Source organism: Trichechus manatus, unplaced genomic scaffold, assembly GCF_000243295.1.
Source record: "Trichechus manatus latirostris isolate Lorelei unplaced genomic scaffold, TriManLat1.0 scaffold00050, whole genome shotgun sequence".
In the NCBI taxonomy this organism is placed as follows: Eukaryota; Metazoa; Chordata; class Mammalia; order Sirenia; family Trichechidae; genus Trichechus; species Trichechus manatus.
In genome coordinates, this window is record NW_004443986.1 from 2815088 (window position 1) to 2837554 (window position 22467).

Sequence of the window (22467 nt, forward strand, 5' to 3'; positions counted from 1 at the left end):
GAATATTTAGCCTTAGGGCTGAATAATAAATTTGATGTAATTAATGGTAGTAAAGTTTAGCATTTCATAAGAATCACAAGGGAGCAAGTGTGTGTGTGTGTGTGTGTGTGTGTGTGTGTGTGTGTGTGTAGGACTATATTATGATATATTAAAATATACTATATTGCATAATATTACATTATATTATATTCCTGGCATCTACTGAAAGAAAATTTGATTCAGTAGATCTAGATTAGTCCCAGAAATCTGCATTTTTAATTGGCCTCTTTCAGTGATTCCAATGTAGGTGTGGACCAGGCTTTAACAAATACATAAAAAGAATTATACACCTACTCCTCACTTATCTACTATCTCATTATCCAACATTTTGCATTTAGGACAATAGTAAAAAAACCTACCATCGATTATTTTGCACATTGACAAAGTACATCTGGCAATAACGAATGCCAAGGTGCAAGGCAAGAGTAATGCTAGCTGTGATGGTCAAGGTTATGTGTCAGCTTGACTGGGTGATGATTCTCAGTGGTTTGGCAGTTAATTTGGCGGCTATGTAATGATGTAGTCATCCTCCATTTTGTGATCTGATGTGGTCATCCTCCATTTTTGCATAATGCCAATTTTCACACAACGACCTGATCTTTGGAACCTAAGTATGTTGATAAGTGAGGAATGGGTGTATACCATTTTACTGTATATTCAGTGTATTTAATTTCATGACCTAAAGCAAAATGAATGTAATATATTAAGCATACCATATAAAAATTGCATACGCAATCCATTAAAACAGGCTACTTTATTTCTTTATTAATTCATAAGGAAAGAAACACAGGGAAGAATGTTTAATGGCAGTAAGGAAAAATGGAAAGGAAGATAGAAAACTAGATTATCCCTCTGGTATTTCCACAGACCTGTCATTTAAAAACACAACCTCCTCTCTGAGAGCCACCAGAGATAGCATCTTAGACTACAGCTTAAATAGAATTGAAATTATTGCCTAAGACTCTGCAACTCTGAAACTCATCGGTGCAATTCAATTAAAGGATGCCAGGTAACTCCATAAACTAAAAGGGGAATGACCCCTGTGTGTAAGGGACAATATGGGAGAGGTGGTATCCTTCAAAGATTTATTTAGGAAACAAGTTGGTGGTCGTCAGTCTACAAAATTTGTAGAAGGAAATAACACATGGAATCATCAAAGAAGAGCAGCAGCTAGAAAAGGAAGAAGCTCTGCTATTTCTGCAAGAAAAGTCATTGACCAAAGCCATTTCTGTGCATTTAACCTTACTCAATTCATTACTAAAACAAGGTTTAAACAAACAAAAACCTAAGCTTTAAGAAGAAAACATTCCCAGAGAAGTCAAAGTCAAGTCTGTTATATGTGGAAGAAAAGAAGAATATGAACATTTGTGCATTAGGATCCCCCTCCCCCTCGAGCATAGAATAAGTACAGGAGGTGAGCTGTCCAATTGATTTTAATTTGTGACATCATTACCTTATAATGCGTTATCCATGAGGGTACCAAATCCTGATCTTAAGCAGATTGCAAGAAATTATGAAGGTTAGGAGTGTAGAAAAGGGAAGGGGTAGCATGGAAGAAAGGAGGGGGAGAAGAATGAGAGTGATACACAGTCTCTTTAGTAATGTCCAAAGGATATGAACAAGCTTTCAATTTTTCAACAGTGTTTCATTGTTCTCTAGCATGGAACACTCACTGGGCTAGCCAAAAACAAAAACAAAACAATACACAGAGTTTGGGCAAACAATGTATAATCTCCTTAGGAGAGCAATAAACTGAATTGGTTTGGACAAGAAGCACTTAGTGGTAATGAAAAGACAGCATTCCAGGTAGAAGTAAATTGTGGCAAATTGCAAAGAGGAAGGTGTAAAGCCACTGTGTTGCTTATGCTGTATGTGAACAGAAATAAGTTAAATAGAAACTAAGTGCTTCCATTTGTGATTGTGACTACCACTAAATGAAAGAATGAATGAATGAATGAATGTTAAACTTATCAATGAACGTAAACCTAAAGACATGGAGACCAATTTACACATAGTCTTCAGAAAAATTAGCAGGCTTACAACTATTTCCAAAAGAAAAAGTTACTTTGATTTTAATTTGGCACTGATCCTTCTTACCCTGTCTTAGGCTGTGTTCTCTAGAGAAGCAAAACCACGGAAGCATATATATTAGAGAGAGAGATTTATTTCAAGGAAATGGCTCATGTGGTTGTAGAGACTGGCAAATCCTAAGTCCATGGGCCAGGCGTCAGGCTGGAGGCTTCTCCTGACTCACGTAGCGGCAGGGGCTGGCAAATCCCAAGATTGACAGGCAACATGGCAAGCTGCTGGCTCAAGTCCCAAGAACCAGAGGTCAGATGATGATGAACTGGATGCAGGATCCAGAGCAAGCAAAAAGCCAGGGAGCTTTGCTAGAACATTCATATATATTGGATGCAGGCCACACCCCCAAGGAAACTCCCCTTACAACTGATTGGCTGATCACATCAGATCACATCATGGAGGTGATTACATTATATCAGAAACTGGAAGATAACTACATCATTACATAACTGCCAAACCACTGAGAATCATGGCCCAGCCAGGTTGACACACAACCTTAACAATCACACACCCCAATTTATTTCTTTTCACCTATCTTCTGTCTTATTCCTGGAAAGTGTATAAGACCTTGACAAGAGATTAAAAAGAAAAAGACTTTCCCTTTTGTCAAACCTTTGTTTAGCATTTATTCCCTTTTAATTTCATGAAAATCTTTGGTTACAAACTGCTATAGTACAATAACAAAAAATGCCCCAAGCTAACCAACACTGGTCATGGGCAAATTTTTAAATTTCATTATGTTTGTTTTAGACCATTCTAGCCTCTTGCCTTCCTTGCAACTTTTCCTCTCCCCCAACTGATGTCCTGAATTGGGTATCTAACCATCAGCTCTGCTGAACAGGAGTCACTAATGGCTTTCCCCTGTGGACTAACTGAGCCAGTCCTGATCAGAACATAGACAGCTACACCCTGTGGGTGGGCTGCATTCTGAATTTGTCTCATTGTTTAGAAGAACTGCTTTACCACTTCTCTTAGTTTCTTAGTGCTGCTGTAACAGAAATACCACATGTGGATGATTTTAAAGAGAAGAAATTTATTTTCTCACAGTTCAGGAGGCTAGAAGTCCAAATTCAGGGCACTGACTCCAGGGGAAGTGTTCTGCCTCTGCCGTCACTGGGGGAAGATCTCTTTCAGTTTCTATAGACCGGGCATTCCTTGATTCGTTGGCAATCTCCACGTGGCATGTATCTTCCCCTCCATTTGTACAGGTTTCTCTGTGCCTAATAATGCTCTTTTTATATCTCAAAAGAAGATAGGCTTAAGACACACCCTACAGTAACATAACGAGGAAATTACTATTCCCAAATAGGATTACGTCCACAGGTATTGTTGTTGATGTTAGTTGCCTTCAAAATTCCCATTCATGGTGACCCCACATGCACAAAGTAGAACTGCTCCATAGGGTTTTTCAAGGCTGTGTGTGACCTTTTGAAAGCAGATTGACAGACCTGTCTTTCGAGGCACCTCTGGATGCATTCGAACCACCAATCTTTCGGCTAGTATTTGAGCCCTTAACCACTCGTACTACCTAGGGACCCCTTCCACAGGTATAGGAGTTAGGATTTCAACACAGGTTTTGGGGGGACACAATCCATAACACCACTCATGGTGTAGACCTACCTCCTGGCCACCCCACTGACCCAGGTCTTATGATCAGCTCCTGCTTGGAATTCCACATCTCTTTGACATCGAATTTGACTGACTAGGGTTGAGTCACCAGAGGGATAACCTCTGCTTAATTAGATGGAGAACTGTTCTGAAAGGATTAACCACATAAAAACAGGATGTCATCATTGAATGACTTTAAGTATCACTCCTGTGAAAAAAAAAGAGGAAGACCCTCAACAAGATGGATTGACACAGTGACTGTAACAATGGGCTCCAACATAGCAATAATTGTGAGGATGGCGCAGCACCAGGCAGTGTTTCATTCTGTTGTACATGGGGTTGCTATGAGTCAGAACCAACTCAACGGTACCTGTCTCAGTTATCTAGTGCTACTATAACAGAAATACCACAAGTGGATGGTTTTAACAAAGAGAAATTTATTTCCTCACAGTAAAGTAGGCTAGAAGAGCAAATTCAAGGCATCAGCTCCAGGGGCAGGGTTTCTCTCTGTATTGGCTCTGGAGGAAGGTCCTTCTCATCAATCTTCCCCTGGTGTAGGAGCTTCTCCACACAGGGACCTCAGGTCCAAAGGATGCGCTCTGCTTCAGGTGCTGCTTTCTTGGTGGTATGAGGTGCCCAACTCTCTGCTTGCTTCCCTTTCCTTTTATCTCTTGCAACATAAAAGGTAGTACAGGCCACACCCCAGGGAAACTCCTTTACATTGGATCAGGGATGTGACCTTAGTAAAGGTGTTACAATCCCACCCTAATCCTCCTTAACAAACTAATCTTGCCTCATTAACCACAGGCAGAGATTAGGATTTACAACACAGGAGAATTACAATCACAAAATGGAGGACAGCCACGCAATAGTGGGAATCATGGCCTAACCAAGTTGACACATATTTTTTGGGGACACAATTCAATCCATGACAGCACCTCACAAAAATAACAACAACCTATGAATTCTGAAGCCTGGATCTCCCTGGCCTTAGTTTACTTCCCATATCAACCAGCTTCTGCTGCTAAGATCTGATCCTGTTCAAGTTATGACACTAATGCCCTCCTGCCCCCGCTAAATCTGGCTCTCAAGGAAAATCTAATTATCTCACTTATCCTGTGAAATCACAACTGATAATTGTTCAATATATTATACCCTTTTGAGGCATTTTCATTTTAGTGAATATCAGAACCATGATATAAAGGAGTGATAGTCTAACCCTGGAAATTCCCAAGGCCTGGAAATAATATCAGGAAGTCAAGAAATAGACCTTAAACATGAGGCCAGTAACAGGCTAACCTTAAAAACAGTCAACTTACTATTCTTTATTTTTGAGTAGATGATCAAAGATAAGTATGCTGTGTAATCACTAACTCAGATTAAGCTTCTGGAGAAAAGAATTGTATTAAACTGCTAGAGAAAATAAATTTTGTCCAGCGGAGACAGCTCATTTCTTTCACTCTGGGTTGACTGAGATAGTTCAACTGGAGCTGAAGGAGGATCCAAGATGGACTCATTCATGGGTCTGGGCCTTGGTACTGGCTGTTGGCTGGGGCATCTCAGTTTACTACACGGCCTTTTTCTATATTCTGGACTTCTTTACATTATGAATGAGTTCTAAAAGAGCAAAATCACATTTTGCCAGACCTCTTAACTTCTATGCCCAGAACCGCACAGTGTAACTTCTGTCATATTCTATTGATTAAAGGAGGTCACAAAATCAACGTGGATTCAAGAAGAGAAATAACACAGTATATCAATAGGAGGAGTGGCATACACTTAACAGGAAAGGGAGGAATTGTTAATGGCCATCTTTGCAGACAATTTTCTATAGGTACCAAGTATCCATTTTGAGGATGACACATCTTTAGATCAGAGCAGCATCTACTCAGGGGATACAGACTCCATAGATTCCTGGCCACTGAGAGGAACAAAACTCAAAGAGTTATTCCCTGGGCTTCCTCCAAAGACAGAACAAGGTCAAGGAAATGCAAGGTAATTTTTATGGCCCTATCTCCTCTTGGGAATCATTTGTTCCTATATGTTATTCACTTGAAGCTATCAATAACTGTCCAAAACCTTCTTATCTGATCATCATAAAAGCCATAACGAGGTTGAAGTATTAGCAGTGTAAGAACGTGTATACTTAAGAAATTACTTCTGTTACTGAAAAATATACTGCTGCTTATCCCAAGCAATAAACCAAACATTGATTCCCAAGAAGTAAGAACCTTTTGTTCTCTCTTTTAAGTGAAACCCTCCTTAGATCCAGACTGTGTGAACTACCATTTTATTTAATGGGGAAATAGGGGCAGTGAGAATTTCTTCATTATTCATATTTTAAACTTTTTTATTTCAATCATACATGTTAAATTTATTCAACCTATTTCACATAATGGCCTTAATTTAAAATGCAATAAAACCAAAAATAAGAGGAAATATTTGCAGTAACAGAGATGCCAAACGCAAATCCTTTGAAAATCTATGAACAGTCTAGAAGGTGCTTCTTTTATTCCAACACTGAAAATTGTAAACTCTGAGTATTATATTTTATTGCGGTCACTTATTCTAAAAGAAAGAAATGCTTACAAAATAATATTGACATTTTTCTTCACCTGCAGTTACAGATTGAGCCCATCAGGAATTTCTGAAAGTCAACCCCACACTATCTAGGAAAGGGCCCAATACTTAATAGAGACGCACAAACTTGCCTCAACAGAATGACTAGCTGGTTATCATTTTTGATAAACAATCCCACTAGGGGAAAAAGAGTGTATTTTCCCTAGTTTCTTTTATATCGATATGATATCAATGAAGAGTCCTATTTTGTGGGAGTCTTCTCCCGAGTTACAGATCTTCTTAAGAATGTAAGTAAAGATGTCAGACCAGAAAACAGTAGAAGAAACCACCAACAGATGGAGAAAATCAGATGGAATGCGGGCTAGGGGAAGGACTTTGATATTTGCCATTGCCTGGTATATTCCGGTTTGTAATTCCATTGCAAATGGAAGCAAAGAGAGCACACATAGTGACAGCAACAACTAAGGAAAAAGCAGCTTTTTCCTGATAAGCTGAAAATTTTGGAGATAAAAAGCATGCCCAGGTCCTTCGTGGTTTATATCCTAGATTAGTACTTTCCTACCAGGCTACCCAGCAGGTTCATCTGTGGGGTTTTTATAGGTGCAGATGCCGAATCTGAATCTCGCGAGGTTGGAGCTTGGAAGTGTGGATTTTGATACACACCTCTGTTAGGAGTCACTATTCTACATTATGCACAAAGGTGAAAAACCTAACCTAGTTTAACAACTTGTAATTGATCAGGTGAAGGGAGGACAGTATTGCATAATGAATTGAGCACTGACTCAGGAGATAGGTTTGCTTTTACTCTGTGGTGGTATAAACCAAAAAACCCATTGCTATAAACCAAAAAACCCATTGCCGTCAAGTCGATTCTGACTCAGAGCGACCCTATAGGAGAGAGTAGAACTGCCCCATAGGGCTTCCAAGCAACAGCTGGTGGATTCGAACTGCTGACTTTTTGGTTAGCAGTTGAGCTCTTAACCACTACACCACCAGGGCTCCAATATTTTAGCGTTCTTACACCAGGAGTCGAACCTGGGCTGCCTGGGTGAAAACCAGGAATCCTAAGGCTTGTTGAATAATTACAGCTAATTTGTATTGTGTGTCAGGCACAGTACTATGTTCTTATATCAAGATTTATTTCAAGTCTCACAACATCTTTATGAGACGAAGGTTATTATTGTCCCCCTTTTACTGATATGGAACCTGAAACTAGTGACATGCAAGGGAAGTGATAGGCTAGATCCCAGGTCTCTCTGACATATCCTGCCTCCAAAGGAGGAAAACAAATTTTCAATTTGTTTTCACTACCCCATAGTGAGCTTCAGTTCTTTAATGCCTCTTTGGGCAAAATATTACATTAAATAATCTTCTTCAATGAACAGTGAGTAATATCTCCTAGAACAAACTTTCCCGGGTGAAATGAGGTGGGGTAAGTAAAGATGGCCTAGAAAACAATGTTATGGCTTAGCTATTAAGACTTCTTTTAATCTTGAATGATAGTTCTTACATGATCATTGCACAGTTTAAATTAATTTTTCTCTATTTCTATTTCCTCATTTTATTCCTTAACTTCAACATTTTCTAGATACTTTAATGTTATTTCAAACATTTTCTGACATAAGCCATGACAATTCTTCTTGAATAGAAGCGAAATTTAAAGAAACTGAAGTTCCTATTCACTATGAAATATTCCCCCAAATTACATAATGACTCAATTTTTCATGGTCTTTGTTCTTGAACTTTGAAAAAGCTTTTAAAAAATCCTAAATATGTCCAATTAATTTTTCAAAGATCCCTATTTTAACACTCAGGCATCATTATCCCTTACAAAAATCATATTTTTATTTCCCCAATAATTAGTCCTGACTTAATATTCAGGGACCAGGGCCACCATGTTGCAAAATTCCAGGATGTAACATTCCCAGAGAATATACTGTGAATTTTGCCCCCTGAAGTTGGGTAGTGTCTTAATTATTTAGTGTTGCTATAACAGAAATACCACAAGTGAATGGCTTTAACAAACAGAAGTGTATTTTTCGACAGTTTAGGAGGCTAGAAGTCCGAATTCAGAGTGCCGGCTCTAGCAGAAGGCTTTCTCTGTCGGCTCTGGGGGAAGGTCTTTGTCTCTTCAACTTCTGCTTCCTGGTTCCTTGGAGACTTCCATGTGTCTTGTCATCTATCTTACCCCATGGCTGCTTGCTTGCTTGCTTGTTTAATCTCTTTTATATCTCAAAAGAGATTAATTCAAAACACACCCTACACTAATCCTGCCTCATTAATGTAACAAAGGCAACTCGTTACCAAATGGAATTATAACCAAAGGCATAGAGGTTAGGATTTACAATACATATTTTTGAGGGGCACAATTCAATCCATAACAGATAGTACAATGGCACTGAGGGAAATAGCTAATTAGAAATTGAAATAAAATGCTACCTTTGAAGCGTTGGTTAAGTTTCAACCAAACCGCCAAACCCACTGCTGTCCAGTCAATTCCGGCTCATAGCAACCCTACAGGACAGAGTAGAACTGTCCCATAGGGTTTCTAAGGAGTGGCTGGTGGATTGGAACTGCCAGCCTTTTGGTTAGCAGCCAAGCTGTTAACCACTGTGCCACCAGGGCTGCTCACTAAGTTTCAAAGACTCCCCTTTTAATTGAATTTTGTGTGATTGTCATATGAATTAAATAAAAGTCCAAGTAGTTCTTTTTGTGAATTTGGAGCAGACATTGACTTGTTCAATATGTTTTTGTTTGCAATTATTGACATTCAAGTTTTTTGATTGTCAGGTTGTAAAAAACCTGAAATGTGCCACCCAGAAACAAATGGGCATGCTTGAGTATGAAAAACTTGCATATCTCTGGTGTTCGATAGAGACATCTCATGACTGAGTCTTAAGATCGTGTTTTTCTAGATAGCTGATTATTCACTTGTAGCTTAAAAACACCCAGAACTCAGTGCAAGTACCATCTACACTGTACCACCCACCCACATTGACTGTCCACCTCTTAATACTTGGTCTAGAATTTATTGTCTATTGCAACAGTCATCTTCAAGGAAAGATATGTGTACCCTCAGAGGTATGCAAGACAATCCACTATGATACAGGTAGTAAATATTAGAACTTCTATTTGTATTTACTTTTTGTTTAATCTTTTCAAATTTAAAAATTTTGTGATTTTTGTAATACATTTAACTTATTAGCACAGTAGCAAATGTCTACTATTAAAAATGTTAAAAAGGTATGTCGCTAGCGTTGCCAGGTGGAAACCCCAGATTCTGCTCAGCATGACTAGTCTCAGCCAATAAATGAGAGACCGAGGTGGGAGAGGAGAAAGGCAAGTTTATTTCATTACGCAAGGAAAGGAGACATTCGAGGTGCTGCCGCCAAGACTACTCAGAGAGGACAAGGGGGACATTTACTTTCAAGGGGTTTACAAGTAGGAAGTTCATACAAGTTAACATCAGCCACATTCTTAATCATACTCCGTAGGTGCAATGGAGTTTACATATAACTTCATGCATCAAGTGTTCAGAAATTGGTGGTTAAACTCCACCCAGAGATGAGGAAGTTACTATGCTTGAGGTCTAAAAGGTTATCCTGAAAGTCAACATGGCGCTGAAACTGGTTTCCGCCAATTTCCTCTAGTTTTGGGCAGCAGTTAAAGAGAGAGGAGCCAGGATTTTAATGTAAAGCTATGAGGCATGTCAAGCAAAGGAACTAGGATTTTAATGTAAAGCTACAGGCTATGCCAAGCAAGCTGCTTGAAGCAGTGGAATTTTCTGCAGCCTGGGGACCTATGTCTTACTAGTATATATTCAAAATATTTTTGTAATACAGATGCATGTCCAACAAAGGTTGGAGTCAATTTTCTATAGTTCTATAGTCACTTTAGCATCTTTATAATCTTAGATGAGTTATTACATTCCTCTAAGCCTCTGTTTCTTCATCTACTAAATAGAGCTAATAATGATATATCGCATAGGATATAGTGATGATTATATCATTTTGGTGAGAAGAGTTTTATAAAGCTTAAAGTGCTATTCAAATCTTGTATAAACACTGTGAGGGCAGACAATAGTTCATTTTGTTTGTGTGTTTGTTTTAATTATCCCCAGCACTTTTCACAATGGCTGGCAAATAGATCTTCAATAACTGTATGAATGAATGAACGAATGAATGAGGTCTCTGTATCATTAGCAGTCTTATTGGAAAAAGCAAAATGTGGTGAAAGCATAACTAATCGTTGTGAGAAGAACCAAGTTAAGTCTTGATCCATCCAGGCTCTGTGATTTTTTGGAAAGTCATCATTTTTACTGAGTTCAGTTTCTTCTATAAATTGGGCTTAATAATGTCATCTCCCTGTCCTACCTCACAGAATTGTTTTCAGAATAAAATTTGTGTGAAAAATACATTTGAAAGTTTGTCATGAACTCTAAAGAAAACTCTAACAGTGGTTATTATTTCTTGTGGTTATATCATCTTTTCCTGCTAACTTATTCTTGATTGGAAGGAAAGATCCCTGGCTTATGCTTTTGTTGCGTTTCCTCAAGTGTCTAACACAATGCTTTTCTCATTATAAGTACCAAAAAAAAAAAAGTGTATTAAGGAATGGTGGCCTTCTGTTTTCAAGCTTGCCCTTGCTTTTTAGCAAAAAGATGGTGGTGTTTAAGGGGCTCCAACCAGTACCAACTTGTGTCCCCCCAAGCACTTTTTATCAGTGAAAAGGCAAAGCATGTGTTGGAGAGAATGCTTGATTTATGCCTGTCTAGGCCATCAACAGAAACCCTAGTGGCATAGTGGTTAAGTGTTATGGCTGCTAAGCAAAAGGTTGGCAGTTCAAATCCACCAAGGCTGCTTGGAAACTCTGTGGGGCAGTTCTAGTCTGTCCTATAGGGTCAATTAAGAGTTGGAATTAATCGACAGCAACAGGTTTGGTTTTTTTGGTTTAGGCAATCAACCTGCCACCCACAGAAGTATTGGATGTTTGCCAGTTAGTCAGCCAGGAAATTGTTGTGTTCAAGTATTTTTTGAGTTTGTCCTGCAGTGATATTCCTTTGTCAGTTTGTTTCATAATAAAAGCTCTGTGTGGACAGGGACTTTGTCTGGATCTCCAATTGTCTGGTATATCCCAAACACTCAATAAATACTTGTTGGATGATGAAGTTAAACAATTCATGAATTTGAAGAATATCTGTACTCATCAAAAAAATTGAGATATTAACCAATCATTAATTTGATTCAATGCTGCAAAAGTATTCCCCAATTTCCTTCCTTATAGAAAAGGTTGAAAAGACTAGTTTGTGCTAAATGCTGTTCCAGTGCTTTAAGTTCTCCCATACTCAAATTACACAGCAATTCTTCTCCCATATTTATATGTATGCATATTTATGTTTTAAATATATTTAAATAGCAGGCATCCATTTGGTTAAAACCCAGTCCTACCTAAGCGCCTATTTTCCTGAAGACCATAGTTTCATGTATAAAGAAAAGGAAAAAAAATTTCTGTGTGTCTGAACATAAATACATCCATTAACAAGGCTATGCTTTTCTTTGTACTAGTTAAATTTTTTTCCAAATATATAATCCAATAAATTATTTCACACAGACCAGAGAGGTTATAAAATGAATCTAAGAATTTAACAATTCAAGATAATATTTTATTTTTTTCAGAAATTTAATCATGAATTTAAAGATTAGAAAATAATTATTTTCTGTACTATTTAAATTTGCTTTACTGAGGCTCAAAATTTAAATGCAATTTTTGTTACTCTCCTAAATAGCACTTTTCTGAAGCAGTTGGTGAATATTGTCTATAAGGATTACCAGTACCAAACCAAACCCTTTGCCATCGAGTCTATTCTGACTCATAGTGACCCTATAGGACAGAGTAGAACAGCCCCATAGAGTTTCCAAGGAGCGCCTGGTGGATTTGAACTGCTGACTTTTTGGTTAGCAGCCATAGCTCTTAATGACTATGCCACCAGGGTTTCCTTCTATAAGGCTTATAGAGTAAAAATACTGAGGGCCCCAGAGTTGTATCCAGTTGCTCAGTTGGCCAATTAAGTTCTTTTCTCTTTTCTTGGTGCCCATCTTCTGGTGGGTCAATTAATGGGGACTGAATTGGCCAAAAGGCAAGGAGTGAGGGATGTGAAAAGGCAAAGCCCTGGATAATGAAAACTAGATAATTAGACCCTGAATAGTCAAGAGTTGATTTAAAATAGTTATTTTTGAAGGGGGCTTTAAGTGGTTGCCTCCTTACAGGGACTGGAGAATTCAATTTGTGAAGATCAGTTGATTCTTAGGCAGATGATATAACCTGACAGCAATGTGCAGTGGTCTCGTGACCAAGACAAAAATTTTAATAGCACAGTGTAAGTGAAGAAGAGTCTTTTGCAAATCAATCAGGATTATATTTCTTGGAGGTTGCTTAGCCTATTGCACATTAACAACGTGTTTTAAACACATTTTGTGCTTTTAAAAATTGTTTATAATTATAAAAATGGATTTTTCTGCTCTCAAATTAATTATGGAAAGAAGTAATGATGAAGGCTTTGTCGGCCATTTATGTATTCTAGAATGCCAGAGATATTTCAGAGGCAAAGTGATATAGTTCAACCTCCTTTTGGATAGATGACTAAATTGGGCTCAAGTAGAACTTAGAGTTCAATCTATAAATATTTATTTACTATAGCAATGCAGTAGGACTCCTTTTTTTTCTTTAAGTGACAGATTCTGTTCTCATTATTAAACAAATTAAAAAATTTCCTAGATGCCTAAGAGTATACCCCCAAAAAATGCTTTTGAAGTTTGAAAAAAAGATCCGTGCAATATCTGAATCTCAGCTACCAAATATTAATTAATAGTTTCAAATCATGTCTGTCCATAATGAAGCCAAACTTCCATCTTCCCAGATGTTCTTAATGTTACTCATCCCCATTGTAAGTTCTCTAGTACCAACAAATAGTATCTCTTTTGGGACAGAGGAGATAAAGAAGAAAATAGATGCTAGCAGAATGGGTGGTGCAACCGTAGGCATGGTAGGCAGAATAACTACAGTTTTTAATGCAGAAGTATTTAAGGAGCATTGCATAATTGTTCATTATTGAAAAATTATGATGACCATCTGACCAGTTGACACCATCCTTCACTAGAGACGGGACACCACCTTTTGGACAACTACCCTCAGTAATGGAAGGCAAATGCCAATTTTGAATAACCAAAGTTTCCGGATATGTTAACTGTGATTGTCAAACAAGGAAACATTTTTTCCAGTGATATTCCCCATTGTAGACAATTATTAATATTTGCTACACTCTCTTCACTCCCTTTATTGCACTTACTGACATTTATTTATTTCCTTATTTGTCTGTATCTCTAGACTATAATCCACATGTGGTCATTTTTCTTAGAAAGGGAGATCATCTTTTTAATTTAATTATAATATTCATACCAAAAAGTACATGTATCATTAGCGTTTGCTGTTGTTGTTAGGTGCCATTGAGTAAGCTCTGACTCATAGAGACCTTATGGATAACAGAACAAAATGTTGCCCTGTCCTGCACCATCTTCATGATCATTGCTATGTTGAGTCCTTTGTTTTGACTATTGTGTCAATCCATCTCATTGAGGAAACTCTCATTTTCACTGACCCGCTGTTTTACCAATCATGATTTCATCCTCTTCCATTGCCATGAGATACTCTACCTAGCCCAGAGTCCAACTGCCCCAGTTGACGGTCGCCTAGATCAATTGACTTTTAGTTGACTTCTAGATGCATGAAAGTGCCCAGTTGAATCAACAGAGCTTAACCAATCCCAGCCTAAATCAACTGACCCACAGAAGATCCTCAGATGTGTGACCCAAATAAATGCTTGCTGTTGTAAAATAACTGCTTACTCTTGTATGCCATTGAAATTTTGTGGTTGTTTGTTCTTCAGCATTAATGCAAACATAGTTAATGCACACAATATCACTAGGTAAGTACAGATTGATAATGGTCATCGTTACCATAGGATAAGAAAGAGGTGTCACAGCAGGGGCAATTTGTCAATAGACAAGTTGTAGGTATCCAATACTTATCCAAGTTATGTTGTTGTTCGGTGCCATCAGGTCGATTTTGACTCATAGTGAGCCCATGTCACAGAGCAGAATGTACCCATAGGGTTTTCTAGGCTGTAATCTTAGTAGGAGCAGATCACCAGATCTTTCCCCTACGGAACCGCTGCCTCAAGAAGGAGAGAGTGTGTTCTTCTCCGTCCCAGAACCCTTGTCTCTGGGCAGTGCACTTCCTTGGAGGAGATTTAGTGTTTTGGAGAACTTTCAGGCCCCCTTTAAGCAGAGTTTTTTGTTTGTTTTATAAGCATGTGTAGGCTATCTCACCATGGTCTCTATGTGGTTTTAATTAGGTTTTCCTTCTCCCAGATCACGCCTTCCTCTTCTTCAGGAACAGATTCAGAATTCTTAGCCTTGAAAATAAAATAAATACAAAGGCAAACACAATGGAATTAAAATAGAATACAGAGCATGTCAGAATTAACTCAATGGCACACAACAACCAGCTCATGACTATACAGAACGAGTTAAATCACAGGCCATGCAAAAGCCCCTGAAACATAATAGAATGTAGTATAATAGCTTATATACGTAGCACATATTATTCTCCTTCACAGACAGCACTTATTTTTGTGAAAAGATAGAAAAAAATGGAGGCAAACCACTGAAATAACTTTTATGAAGTCTATTGATTCAGAAGTGAGTGTGAGATAGACCTTTGGAATCCTTTCCATTCACCTGATCTATTTCCTAACACATTTTATGTGCCATATTTTGTCTTTTCAAAAATAGGCCAGAACTTGTGCAAGAGTCATCTTAGACAATTGCCAAGGCCCATTAAATCTCAGGTCTCATCTGTAGTGAAAAAAAGACAACTTATTCAATAAACAACAAATTACAGTATGTAAGGATTACAGTGAAGGGCTTGTCTAAACTCTTTCGAGGACTATTTAGTTAGTAGAATATGTCAATGTTGACACCTTTTTGGATATGACTTTAAAAATTTTACTGTTAATGTCCTTAAAAGGAGCTTAGGATCAAGAAAGCAGGAATAAAAAAATAATTGTATCATTTTTCTGACTCAACTAACCCTAAATCCTATTTTGATGTATGAAAACCATATAAAGAACAACATGCATCAATTAGACTTGCACAAATCCTTCTTTGTTTCATCTACATCGTTGAGATTTTTCTGTTTTATTAGACAATGATTCTTTGTGTCATGGGCAGTGTGTATATGCTGTAACTAGTCATCTGTCTGAGCTTCATAAACCTACTTGAGATGCTGATTTCACCTCCCTAAAGGACATAAGGAAGCCCTGGTGGTGCAGTAGTTAAGCATTTGGCTGCTGATCAAAAGGTTGGCAGTTCAAATCCATCAGCCATTCCTTGGAAACTCCATGGAGCAGTTCTACTCTGTCCTATGGCTTCTCTATGAGTCGGAATCGACTAGACGGCAAATAAAGTAATAGAGTTAAGGGTAGTGACCCAAGGAGGATAGAGGTGTAAAAATGTTTTCTAGATCAATTTCTGTATCATACAAATACATGGAATAAAAGGGAAATTACTACATAGTCAAGAAAGGCAAAACTTAGTGTGCCTCAAAAGGGAACAGCTAAGGCATTAACATAGTGAAAGAAAAGTTCCCTTTTTGGAACTATCAAAATGCCAAACCTTTCTATTTTTATTTAGAATTAAATAAGATCAGTCCAGAATGTCTCTGAAAGATGCTTCTGCCCTCCCACCCTGCATTCCCCTTCCTTGCCAACTCTTCCCTTTTTTGTCTGCTTCTCTCTATCTCACTCCTAATCTATTTGATGGACCTAGCAATTGGAATAAACGAAGTCCCTACAAAGATCTGCATTCCCTCTTGTTCAACTGACTGGTCTCAACTTAAGAAATACAATAATAGCAATAATATTAACAGTAACAACTAACACTATTAGCACTTATGTATAGGAACTCTTCTAAGGTAGAAATAATTACTCCATTTTAGAGATGAGGAAACTGAGGGATGTATTGCTTGAAGTTAACTATTAAGTATCAAGGCCAGGATTCAAACCGAGGTATTCTGGCTCTAGCACCTATACTCTTAACTACTATGCATTACTATTTAACAACATGCCAAGTAAAGTATAAGTGAAATTTGAATTTGATTCCCCGTTTAATCTTGTCTTTACGTTCCCATCCCTAGGACCCCAATGTTCTAGAACCTCTGTTTAGATCAAGTAGTATTACCATTAGTGAATTAAGGCCAGCACATGGCCTTTCAAGTGTAGGGAAACGGAATGAGAGGAAAAAGAAACTATTCCAGTTACAGATGCTGTTATTTCTATGCATTCAGATGTAGGTGAAGAAGAAATTGCAAAGTTAGCAGTGTTTTTCACCCTTTGTACTTCTAAAGACTGTGCTTGCTTGGCAGTGTAATCATTAAGTAAAGCCTGCCTGGCACAGCTGTTCATTCTGTCTCATCGTCTTTTATCTGTGCAGTGCTTTCCACTTAAAGTGAGTCTTTGAAATTCTGAAAGCCGCGAGCTTCATTTCCCATCATTCCACACCTATGCCAAGTTTCAACATTGGCTTTGATGTGTATTTAAAGTGGCTTGGCACGCTGCTGTCATCATTCCCTGGATCTGTCCCACTCAGTGAAACCGTGATATGATCATCGCTGTTCCAACTGAGGAGACCAGCTGCATATGGAACCAGGATGAGGGACTTCTACAACTTTGCGTGGTTCAGAGGTTATGCCAGTGGCGTCACTAGGGGGTGTAGGGGGTGCAGACCACATAGGGTGACACTGTCAGAGGAGGGACACCAAAATAACTGTCTTTTAAAATATCCCTGTAGTTGGTCATAACAACAAAAACATTTTTCATTAAGCCCAGCTTACATGTATCGATATGCCTACAAGGCTAAAACTCTATGCTATTCACTTTTTGAACCTTCTACTACACTCCAGTCAGAACTGTCATTATTATATTATTCAATTACAATGATGCTTCTAATCACATGGTTTCTTCAGCACACACTAGAAGCACACACTGTTGTTTTCTTCGCTGCCGGTGTTTTTATAGTTGCTGATTTTGTCAAATTTTCTGGTGTTTCAGCTACAATATAGTGGTAATTAGTATTTGTGAACCTATATCAATAACTTTTTTGAGCATCAAGTAGTAATTAAAGTAAAAGAAGGAGTGATATATAGGAATTATGATTTCCAAGTAACATCAGTACAAAAAACATTATTAAAGATTCTGTATGGTCTGGTACAGGAGGAGGTCCGTTGGGGGGGCGGGTGGCAACACCATGAGTTACCACGCTGGGTGACACCCACCCTAGTGACTCCACTGGGTTATGCTGATGACTGCTGCAGTGGTAAGCCATGATGTAAGAGTGACACATTGTGAAATTATTCAGCTACCCTACCTCTAATCCTTAGGGTTTTAATTCTGAAGTTTCATTCTCACCGTAGATTACAATGGCAGCCATGTTTAGCTGCCAGATTCATATGTTTTCTTTGAATAAGCTTAAAAAGACAAAACAAAAAAAAAACGATTGCCTTAGAGTTGGCTCCGACACGAAGAGAACCATGTGTGTCAGAGTAGAACTGTGATCCATAGGGTTTTCAGAATAGAACTGTGGCCCAGAGGGTTTTCAATAGCTGATTTTTTGGAAGTATATCATCAGGCCTTTCTTTTGAGGCACCTCTGAGTGGACTCAAACAGCCAACTTTTGGTTAGCAATCCAACTCATTGCACCACCCAGGGACAAGGAATAAGCTCAGCATAGTATATGTCTGTATTCTAAATAATGCCTTTCAGAGAGCAGGAGTGAGAGGTCATTGTTCTCAGTTAATTTTCAATGGATTTAAAGACTTTGTTGTTTCTTCTGAGTAATATTCTATTTCAAAGCTTCAATAACTTTAATGAAACAAACCCCTAAATGGAAACTGTGTAACCTTATACTGATGACTGCATATTCTAATGACAGTTCTCATCAAAACATCTAACAACAGTAATAAAAACAAACGCCCCAGTCCTATCCCCTACTCTATCCATAGAATGTATATATGTGATAATTTCTCAGAGGCTATGGAAGTCTATAGTAAACGCTTCCCTGTTTTTCATGTGCTACATGATGATATTGCTTAAAAAAAAAAATCATCTCAGTTTTCATGTCTTTTTGGCTTGAATTTACGTTGATCTGTTTCATGAGGTACATGATATTTAACCTTAGTGTAAGGCATCCAAAGTTCTCAGAACTTCTCCCAAATGTCTTTTTCAGATTCTCATCTCAAGTATAAATTACTAAAATTTTAGATGATTAACGTTGGAGAGGGCCTTGGAAAAAGTCCTAATATCTACACTTAAAACTTAAAAAAAGGAGAATTCTATAATAATTCGTTGCCAACTAGATGCAGTGCACTCTTGCAAATATCATAAAGGAAGCTAAACCCAAGGTGACTGTGACAGACAGTTTTATGTTGGGCTCTCCTGACGTACCCTCCTCTCTTCCACCCTGCTCTCTGCCCTGAGGCCGACCTGTATGGAGTACCCTCACCAGCTACCTTACCCACAGCCTCCAGATGGGATCAGCCAGTGGGGAGGGAGCCCTGACAAGGTATGGAAGAAGGAAAGTGACAAGGGTATTAACCTCCTGACTCCATCACTTCGCAGTTTCCTCCAACTGACTTCTCTGATAGGCCACAGGCCATATTCCTGTCAATGTGGCTTCGATAACCTCATCTTTCCCTCATTTCTCAGGGCCTGGGGTGGTGACAGCTTTGTGGCTTCTGGCCCTGGATTCCTGTACCATGCCTTACGGTTTCCCTATATTCCACCCATAATTTTGTAATTAGTACCTTTATAAATAAATCCTCCTCTAATTATTCTGAGCATGTCTTCTGTTTCCTTTTGGGTTGCTAACTAATACACTACAGAGATGTCAACTCAGATCTCAAGAAGTTTATGTCATAGATTGTGTCCCCCAGAAATATCTGTCAACTTGGCTGGGTCATGATTCCCAGTATTGTATAATTGTGTACCATTTTGTAATCTGATGTGATTTCAATCACTATGAAGTAATTCAATCACTATGAAGTAGTAAGATGGATTAGTGGCAGTTATACTGATGAGGTATACAAGATTGGGTAGTGCCTTAAGCCAATCTCTTTTGAGATAGCAAAGAGAGAAGTGAGCAGAGACACACAGGGACCTTATACCACCAAGAAAGCAGTGCCGGGAGCAGAACGTGTCCTTTGGACCTGAGGTTCCTGCGCTGAGATGCTCCCAGACCAAGGGAAGACTGATGCATCACAAGGACCTTCCTCCAGAGCCAACAGAGAAAGAAAGCCTTCTCCTGGAGCTGATGCCCTGAATTTGGACTTGTAGCCTACTACACTGTGAGAGAATAAACTTCTCTTTGTTAAAGCCATCCACTTGTGGTATTTCTGTTATAACCGCACTAGATAACTAAGACAGTTTATAATTTGGTTCAATTTTCCAAGGCCATTCAGGAGTAGCAGACTTGAAAATGGGATTCAGGTCTCTTAACTCCTGAGTGGAGTGCCTGCGTGATGCAACGGTTAACGTACTAGGTTGCTAACTAAAAGTTGGAGGTTGAAGTCTACCCAGATGTGCCTCAAAAGAAAGGCCTGAGGATTTACTTCCAAAAACTAAGCTATTGAAAACCCTGTGGAGCACAGTTCTACCCTGACACACATGAGGCTGCCATAGGTCAGGGTCAACTCAAGGGCAACTGTTAACTCTTGAGTGATAGGTCGTTTAAGTACCCCACGTGACCCATAGGACCAAATTAAACTAACCCAACAAATGGGAAGGTAAGTTTAGTTTGCATAGATTTTAAATAAAAATTTACGGCTGACATTTTAAAATTAGGAAAATTCATGTAAAATTTTTGGATATTTGGTGGAACTTGGCTACTGTGTGTAGAAGCAAATATGAAGTTAATATCTTTTCTGTGGGCCTTTTTTTCCACAGTCCCCACCACTTTCCCTTATCTTACTCCAAATCTATTAGTTCTAGTATGCTATGCATTGAGCTTGCAAACCTTAATTTAATGTGTTTTCCCTTCCAGAAATGTTTGCATTTGAGAGGAATAAAAAATATTGAATAATTGAAATGATCTTCTAAGAGCAGAATATTAGGTATCTTCTAATAGCAGTATACTGAGTGGCACCAACAGTTATGGGCTCAACTACTAGCCAAAAGATTGGTCAGAACCCACCCATAGACACTTTGGAAGACAGGCCTGGCAATCTGCTTCTGAAAGGTCACAGCCTTGAAAATCCTATGGAGCAGTTCTACTATGTACACATGGGGTGCCATGAGTTGGAACTGACTCCACAGCAACTAACAATAACAACAGTTACAGGAGAACCAGAGAGAGTTTTCTTTCTTCTTCTTTTTTAACCAGGAAAGGAGAGCAGCAGAGCCACCGATACCCTTGAAATTTCACGGCATTTGAAGGTCTCTATTCTGGGCAGCAGTCCTGCGATACTGTGGCTTTTCACAACTCATTCTGGAGCTATTCTACAGTGGTGATTGTGTCCTTACAAGACTTTTTTCCTGCCACCAACATTTTCCAGCCTTTCACTTCAGCTAAACATACAGCTGCTCTGGCAGTGTAGTCATCTTCCCACTGAACGTTCTTATCACTAACTAAACCAAAAAACAAACGCACTGCAGTTGAGTTGACTTGAACTCATAGCAACCCTACAGGACAGAGTAGAGCTGCCTCATAGGGTTTCCAAGTCTGTAATCTTTACAGAAGCAGACTACCACACCTTTCTCCCACGGAGCAACTAGTGGGTTTGAACTGTAGACCTTTTGGTTAACAGCCGAGTGCTTAACCACTGTGCCACCAGGGCTTCTTCTATCATTACCTTCTAGTAATAAAATAGATAATAAAACATAGTAGAAAATCCTTAACCCAGAATATCCTGGACCCACACCTGTTTTAGTTTAATAATATTACTGAATAATAAACATCTTAACTCTAAAAGAACACAATGATTAAAAAAAAAAAAAAAGCCTTGTTCCGGCTTCAACATCTGCTGGAGGCATTCTCTTAGATTTTTTTCCCATTATGTGGATTAAGGAACAGGGATATAATATGCATTTACACAAATGCAATGCAAGTCTTTAAAAAAAATATTACCCTCAAACATATACTGATGACTGAGGACCAATATAACTCATGCAATACCAGCATGGGTTGCATGCTGTCATTGCAATCACCCTGTGTAACACATACATTTTTTCCCATATTCTTGGAGATTGCTTTGCTGGGACTTGAACATATGCAGCCAAGCAGATCTTCCCTATAATCACATACCCCTCTATAGAGCAAATTAATTACAATGGGACTGTTTAAAAAATGTAAAATTATTTTAAAATATCTCTTTAAATACTTTTTTCCCATTGCTGTCGAGTCCATTCTGACTCATAGCGACCCTATAGGACAGTGTAGAACAGCCCCATAAGGTTTACAAGGAGCAGCTGGTGGATTCTAACTGCTGACCTTCTGGTTAGCAACCGAGCTCTTAACCACTTAGGCACTGGGACTTCTTTTAAATACTGGTCACAAGCAATATTTACTGTCCCAGATGAACAATTCTCAGCTTATTTTGCTTGTTGAAATTATTTGTCTACGACTATTCCCTTTACTTAGGGATCATCAGCAATAAAATGACTTCAACTAATATGTGGAAACTATCATAAACAGAATTTTTTAATTTTTAATATGAATCTTTAGAAGATGGACTGCAAAAAGCAACTTATGAGTACAAGAACTTTTATATAATTAAACAGAAAAATCTGTGTACAATTTCCAACAATTTTATATAAGCAGGTCCTTTTCAAGAAGTTCATGCTTAGATTATGTCTGCTTAGAAATACACCTAGTCCTCACTTATCAACTGTTTCGTTATCCGACATTTCACATTTACAACAATAGTGAAAAATCTACTATCCTACTATTTTGTGCATTAGTGATGTGTATTTGGCAGTAACGAATGTCAAAGTGCAAGACAAGAGTAACACTGGCTGTGATGGTTAAGGTTATATGTCAACTTGGCTAGGCC